This window comes from Triticum urartu, chromosome 7 (assembly GCF_003073215.2).
Source record: "Triticum urartu cultivar G1812 chromosome 7, Tu2.1, whole genome shotgun sequence".
NCBI classification, from domain to species: Eukaryota; Viridiplantae; Streptophyta; class Magnoliopsida; order Poales; family Poaceae; genus Triticum; species Triticum urartu.
Window position 1 is genome coordinate 545,035,215 of NC_053028.1, and position 8,072 is coordinate 545,043,286.

The following is an 8,072-nucleotide window of genomic DNA, read 5'->3' on the forward strand; positions in this document are numbered from 1 at the left end:
ATACAGATATCTGTACTCCCATGATGCATACTTTACATGCTGATAGATCATGTCATTGCACTCAAAACTAGCTTTCTGCAAACCACCTACTTAGTGCTATATCATTGCATTATTGTGCCTTGTTCCAATTATGGGTTGCTTGCGAGTACATTCAAAGTACTCATTGGGTTGCCACTGGTTATTTAATTGGCCAGGCATGGAAGAACAGGAGTTCGATGAAGAGTTCTTTGGAGACGAACATGCGAACTAGGACGTTTCCCAGTCAGAATGCCTGTAGGGTTAAGGCAGATGGCATGTGTTCTAGTTATTGACGAAGATTTCTGCTGCTTAAGTTTATTTGGTATTCAGCCCTTGTGGCTTTATCTATGTAAGGCTTAACCATAATGGTCATAATCCGTGTAAGACGGTATGTATGGATGTAAGACTCTTGTTATTCAACTTCTGTGTGTTGAGTGAGCATTGATCTTTGGGATCACTGTACACGTGCATTCGGTGATCACGACTTATGAGGGATTGTTTCGTACCCAACAATAATCTCTTCGTTTATTCTCCTCTATTAGTAACTTTGGAGTGACTCTCTGTTGCATGTTGAGGGATTGTTATATGAAAGTGCAACTATCCCTAGGTGGTTTTGGTAATTCCTAACAACATATAGCTCATTGAGCTAATGCCATTTCAAGATGAATATCTCAGGAAAGCTCAATGATTGGCATGGCATGTATGAGAAAAGTGGACCCCTCAAAATGCTAAGGACAAAGGATTGGCTCAAGCTCAAAGCTCAAGACTCTACATTTTCTATTTTACTGATCCAAGATCACATTGAGTCTATAGGAAAAGCCAATACTATCAAGGAGGGATGAGGTGTTGCTTAATGAGGCTCTTGCTCAAAATGCTTAGTAATATGCTCCAAAACTCTCAACTACTTTCTCACATCCACATATGACCTAAACCAAAAGTCAAACTCGGCCCCACCGATTCTTTGTATACGGCGCCAGCGAGTTTCAAATGTCATAGCCACTGCCACAAACCCTAGGCAAATCGGTCTCCTCGATAGGGATCTCGGTCTCACCGAGATGGGATTGTAACCCCTCCACCACCTCTTCATTCGTGGAGAGAGCCATTAGAACAAACCTACACTTCCAACTTACTTTTTCTAATAGAGAACCACCTACACTTGTGTTGAGGCCAAGATATTCCATTCTTACCATATGAATCTTGATCTCTAGCCTTCCCAAGTTGCTTTCCACTCAAATCCAATTTCCACCAAATTCATATCCTGTGAGAGAGAGAGAGAGTTGAGTGTTGGGGAGTCTATCATTTGAAGCACAAGAGCAAGGAGTTCATCATCAACACACCATGTGTTACTTCTTGGAGAGTGGTGTCTCCTAGATTGGCTAGGTGTCACTTGGGAGCCTCTGACAAGATTGTGGAGTTGAACCAAGGAGTTTGTAAGGGCAAGGAGATCGCCTACTTCGTGAAGATCTACCGCTAGTGAGGCAAGTCCTTCGTGGGTGACGACCATGGTGGGATAGACAAGGTTGCTTCTTCGTGGACCCTTCGTGGGTGGAGCCCTCCGTGGACTCGCGCAATCGTTCCCCTTCGTGGGTTGAAGTCTCCATCAACGTGGATGTACGATAGCACCACCTATCGGAACCACGACAAAAACATCCGTGTCTCCTATTGCGTTTGAATCCTCCAAACCCTTCCCTTTACATTCTTGCAAGTTGCATGCTTTACTTTCCGCTGCTCATATACTCTTTGCATGCTTGCGTGAATTGTGTTAAGATTGCTGGACTTGTCCAAAGTAGCTAATATCTGTCAAGAACTAAAATTGGGAAAAGGATAAGTTTTTATTTGGTCAAGTAGTCTAATCACCCCCCTCTAGACATACTTTCGATCCTACAAGTGGTATCAGAGCTTTTGTCTCCATTTTCCTTGATTTTCATAGCTTTTGGAAGTCATAGCCTTGGTTTCACAACCTAGGAGAGTATGGCGCCTAGCAAGGGAAACTACCATCGTAGAGGTCCTTACTTTGATGGTAATAATTTTGCTAGTTGGAAGCATTAGATGAAAATGCATATTCTTGGACATAACCCCGCCGTATGGGCTATTGTGTGTATTGGCTTGCAAGGTGAAATCTTTGATGGGAGAGAACCGAATCGTGAAGCTACCTCGGAAGAGTTGAAGATGCTGCAATACAATGCTCAAGCTTCTGATATCCTCTTCAACGGATTGTGCCCTGAAGAATTCAACAAAATCAGCCATCTTGAGAATGCAAAAGAAATTTGGGATACTTTGATTGTTATGCACGAAGGTACCGACTCCGTCAAGGAATCCAAGTTGGATGTGCTTCGAAGTTAACTTGACAAGTTCAAAATGAAGGATGGTGAAGGTGTCGCTGAAATGTATTGTAGGCTTGCTCTTATCACAAATAAGATCACCGGCTTAGGAAGTGAAGAGATGACTGACAAATTCATCATCAAGAAGATCCTAAGGGGTTTGGACAGAAAATATGATACCGTTTGCACATTGATTCAAATGATGCCCAATTACAAAGATCTCAAGCCAACGGAAGTCATTGGATGAATTGTTGCTCATGAGATGTCACTTAAGGATAAGGAGGAGCTCCATAACAAGTCAAGTGGTGCTTACAAAGCCTCATGTGAAGCTCCCACATCATCAAGTGAGAAACAAACCTTCAATGTTGTATTGAGTATAATGGTGAAGAACTTCAACAAATACTACAAGAGTAGAAGCAAAGAGAGAAGTTCCAAGTCTGGGTCCTACAATGACAAAAGATCTTCTAGTCGAGAGCGAAATTGCTACAATTGTGGAAGACCCGGACACTATTCCAATGAGTGTACGGCACCCTACAAAAGAATAGAAGATTCTCCAAAAAGAAGAAGTAGAAGAGAACAATCACCATCAAGAGAGAGAAGGAGTAGAGATGATTGTTATGAACGAAGAACATCCCGGAAAAGCAAAGATTCAGAAAGAAAGGACAAGTCATCAAGGAGCTACACAAAACGAAGACATCAAGCTCATGTTGGTGAATGGGTATCCGGCTCCGACTCTGACAATCACTCTGAGAGAAGCTATCACTCCGACTCCAAATATACTAAAGATGAAGGTGTTGCCGGTCTAGCACTTGTGTAATCCAACTCCTGCGACATATTTGATTCACCAAATGAAGGACTCGGAATATGCTTCATGGCTAAAGGCCCAAAGGTATCACACCCCGAGTATGTTGATTTCAATAGTGATGAAGATGACTTGTTAGGTGATGATGATTTACTTGTTGACAACTGTAGTGATGAATACTATGATGAAACATCAATTAATCAAGCTAATCAAGATAAAACGAATGACAATGATAAGGAGAAGATTGAGTTACTAACTAAAGAACTAAACACTCTTAAGTTAGCTCATGAAACAATCTTAGGAGATCATCAAGAACTTTTAAGGACTCATGAGAAATTACGTTTGAAAAGCTCAACCTTGAGCAAGAGCATGAGTTATTAAAGGCAATCAATGATGATCTTCGCAAGAAAAGTTCTTCTTACATTGCCAAGCATTTACTCTTATCCACTTACATGCCTCAAGTCAAGTCTAGTAACAAGAACAAGAAAGATTCTTCCTCTAGTAGTAACAATAATCATGCTAAATCTAATGTTGTTGCTTCTAGTAGTTCTCTTGATTCCACTAATGATTCTCTTGGCCAAGTTACACTTGGGCAAGAAAATAGCTTATTGAAGGGAATTATAGAGAAAGGTGTTTACAAAAGCCTTGTCGGGAGTGAGCAATTCGAGGAAATTGTACGCAAGTAAGGAAGGCACCGGAAGAACCAAGGTGTTGGTTTTGAACGAAAGTTCAATGCCAATGGAGTTGAGTGGGAAGAAGATCAATACCCCAAGACGAAGTTTGTTCCTCAACAAAAGAAGTATGATCCTACTTCCTTCATAGGGACACAAGCTCAAGATGATCTTCCACCACAGGACCACGAGCAAAAAGGGAAGGATAAGCTTCAAGAGGAAATTGATGCATTTGAAGAAGCACCCAAGGCCTTGGTCAAGTGGGTTCCCAATACTACATCAAGTTTTACTTCATCAAGTACGACTAAACTCCAAGGATTCCCATCAAGATGATGTGGATCCCAAATAAGAATAACTAGAGAGTTCTTGAGGGTGACTCCGCCAACATACCTCACTCTTATCATTTTGGCAAGAACAAGTGCAATCAACTTCCACATCTTGCACTAGTTCAAGGAGTTACAAACCCTCTTGTTGGTAAGACAAGGGACAAGGTAACCTAATGCTTTCATAGACATCATGTTGTGTGTGCATCACTCTATGTTTATGGATATGCTTGTTTGTTCCTTGTGGGACTAACCTGTGTAGGTATTGAAAGTGCAACTCACTCCAAAGTATTGCTCCAAATGATCTACATCCACATCTTCAACACCTACATGAAGTCATCATCGACAAAACCCACGGTTAGTTCATCCCTCTTAGGGGGGATCTCACATCTAGGGGGAGCTTTACTCTAAAATTGAGCTAAAGCAACTCTAATGGTGTGAACACAACAACGCTTTATGTAAAAATGGCAACCCCATTTGTGCTTAAAAAATGAGTATGACCTATGATCAAAGTTCTCATTTGACTCATAAGTCAATATACTCATATATAGATGACCTAGTCATCGCCAATTGCTTGATAGATGCTAGAATTGGTTGTGCATGCTTTGCCACATATTTCATTTGACATTTTATTGTGTGAGCATGTTGGTTGCATAATTTACTCATTCGAGGACATCCACTTGTTGTTTTGATTGTTTGGTTCCTTTTTATTTTGCCAAGTGGATGGACAAGAATGCCTAAGAACCTTCTCTTGCTATCTATGCTTTTCTTGTCTCAAACTCTATTCATGCTACATCACAAAGTTTGATCAAGTCAGATTCGAACCACTCTGTGTGAGGAGCACTCGGAGTCCCCGATTCGTCATAGACTTAAAAATCCAAAACTTCTTTGTGCGTTTCGGTCTGACCGATTCATCCATTTTGGTCATACCGAGATCACTAAGTCGGTCTAGGTTTTCAATATCGGTGCAACCGATTTGAACTTTTCGGTCACACCAAGTTTCAGTAACTTCTTGCAGTTATGAATCTTGGTGCCATCGAGTTTTTCCACTCGGTCACACCGATAGAGTCAGGCTATATATATCCGCGGCCCAAAATTTGGAAAAATTTCTGAACCTCTTCACCCGCGCTCAGCCTGCTCTGCCTCCCTGGGTCTCCGGATCGTCCTCCTCATCGCCAGCTGCCTCCCGCCTCTGGTCTCCGCCGCCGTTAATGGGAATCATCTCCGCCGTTGCCGCCATAGCAAGGCCATCGCCGCACTAGGGTATGGACTTGATCCTTGTGCTATTCCCCCCTCCGATTCTTAGCACATTGTTTTGCCATGTATCTTGCCACGATTGAGATCATTCTATCCAGCGAAATCACTTCGTAGTTTAGCCGTGGATTGAAAATTTAGGGTTAGGTTTCCGCCGAAACCATCTCGGACCGACCGAGTTATTGAAATCGGTTCCACCGATTTGGCTAAGGCCATTGCACATGTGATTCTCGGTCTGACCGAGAATTAAAAATCGGTGTGATCGAGTTCAATACTTTGTGAAACCCTAGCAGTCTCGGTGCCACCTCACTATGACTCGGTCTGACCGAGTTCACTAGTTTAGGTTCCGAAAGCTGCTTCGGTATCACCGAGTTTGCAAATCGGTAGATCCGAAATGCTTTTTGTGGAAAACTAAAACTAAGTTTTTAACTCATTCTTTTGCAAAAAAACCCTCTGTACTTTTGATGCTTATGAAATCTACCTCATCTATAATCTATTCGCAGGGTCTGCTGTCCGTGTTTGCATCATGTCAGATCAGAGTGACAGTCAGAACAAGTCTTAGGAGCAAGTGAACATGAATGAGGGCACTAGTCCCTCTAGCAGCTTTGATGAAGGAAGCAGGAGTACACCCAGCAACTTGCCTAAGGCAACCACCAGGACTAGAAAGAAGAAAACCTCAGATTCTGAGGATGAGGACTATGTGGCTGTTGAGGAAGAGTCCACCTCAAAGAGGAAAGTCCTGAAAAAGGAATATGGCACAGCTGCTACCACTAAGCCAGGAATGAAGCAAAAGGTTCCTGCCAAGAGAGTGCCTATGTCAAAAGCCAGAGCATCCACTGCTGAAACCTCTAAGCCATTAGAAGAGGCAGTTGGAGAAGGTAAGAAAAGGAAGGAAAGGGTCAAGAAGACCACTGCCAGAGTGCTTGGAAGATCCTCAATAATGAGAGACTCTGAAGAAGAGGAAGAGGAAGAGGAAGAGGATGCAGCACTAGCACCCAAAGCTCAAAAGCTTATGGGAGATGCTATAAGGGCAGGAGTTGTTCCATCTAAGCCTAAGCCTGCTCCTAAGACTGCTGCTCTAGCTCCAAAGCCAAAACCCAAGAGGAGCACCAGGAACATCCCTGCTGAGGAGATTAACAAGGCCCCAGTGCCTCAAGTTGTTGAAGAAGAAGATGATTCTGTCGTGTTGAGGAAGTTCAAGCCCAAATTTCCAGATCACTATGATGCTCACCCAGTTGCAGAGAATATGAAAATCAGGAAGGATTCAGGTTTAAGGATATGGAGAGAGTCTAATCCATATGCGACCAGGAGAAGGACTACTGTAGACTACAGGTTCCATACAAAGGAACAGCAGGACTTCTATGAGACTATCTTACTTGACAAGAAGCCCATAGTGTGTGACATGAGATGGGTAGACTGGAAATTCATTGAGGAAAATGAAGATCACTTCCCTGGTGTATGTGATAGCTTCAAGGCATGTGGAGTCGATAAGTTTGTGCCTTAGAAGCTCACAAAGTGGAATGATGAGCTTATTATGCAGTTCTACTCCACGGCTCATTTCTACCAGATGGAAGGATTGTCTGGATGTCTAAAGGTACGAGTTACTATTCAACGGTTGCAGAATGGGCAAAATTGATCAATGCTCCTAAGAAGAGTGAAGATGACTTGGATGTCTATGCCAAGAAGAAGAAGGATCACAACACCATGTCACATATGTACAAAGAGATCCCAGATGCTGCTCTTGAGACACACAAGTTTGGATCGGTACATTACCTTCTGTCAGGCTTGCCAAAGATCAACTGGATCCTCAGGCACACTCTTCTGCCAAAGTCAAGTGATCACAAGATGATCAGAGGCCATGCAATTAACTTGCTTCACATATTTGATGTGCCTCAAAAGTTCAAGGTCATGAGCCTAACTGTGGAAACCATTAACAGAACAGCTGCAGATCAGAAGAGAAGTTGTGGGTATGCTCCACAGATCCAGGACCTAATCAACTCCAAGATGGGCACTGGCACATATCTCCTGGACAAGGAACACATGCCCATCTACCCAGACTTTGAGGACAACACTGTGGTGATGGATGAGAATGAACCATCTTCTGTGCACGCACAAGCCAAGAGGGAGAAGGCAAGGGCTGAAAAGGCTGCAAAGATGCCAACCACTGAAGAGGCGTCTCAGTATCTTCTGAAGAGCAAGCAAAGATCAGCTTGGCTACTTGATTGCCTCCACTCTGAGGATTGAGAAGGGATTGGCTACCCTAACTCAAAACCAGGAGAGCTTGGAGAGGATCATGGAGCAGGAGTTCTATGACTTAGATATGAAGGTCATTGAGATCCAGTCCGTTGTTGAGCAACTTCAGGATGAAGTGCAGGAGAAGAAGGGCAAGTCTACCACTAATGCTTTTGGTAGAGTGCCCAGAGGACAGAGATCTGCTGCAGTGCCTATCATAGACACTAGAGCAACTTCATCTGCATCAGCTACAACTTTAGTGCCACCAGCTCCATCACCCACTCCACAAGCTCCATCTACATCAACTGATGCCTTTGTCCTTGGCGTGTTATCTACACCACCACCTAAAGACCAAGCCTGAGAGTCGATCTAGCACTATGCATTTTTTATGAACTTTTTGGTAACTTGTTGCCAAAGGGGGAGAAAATGTATAGATCATAGGCTTCGAGAG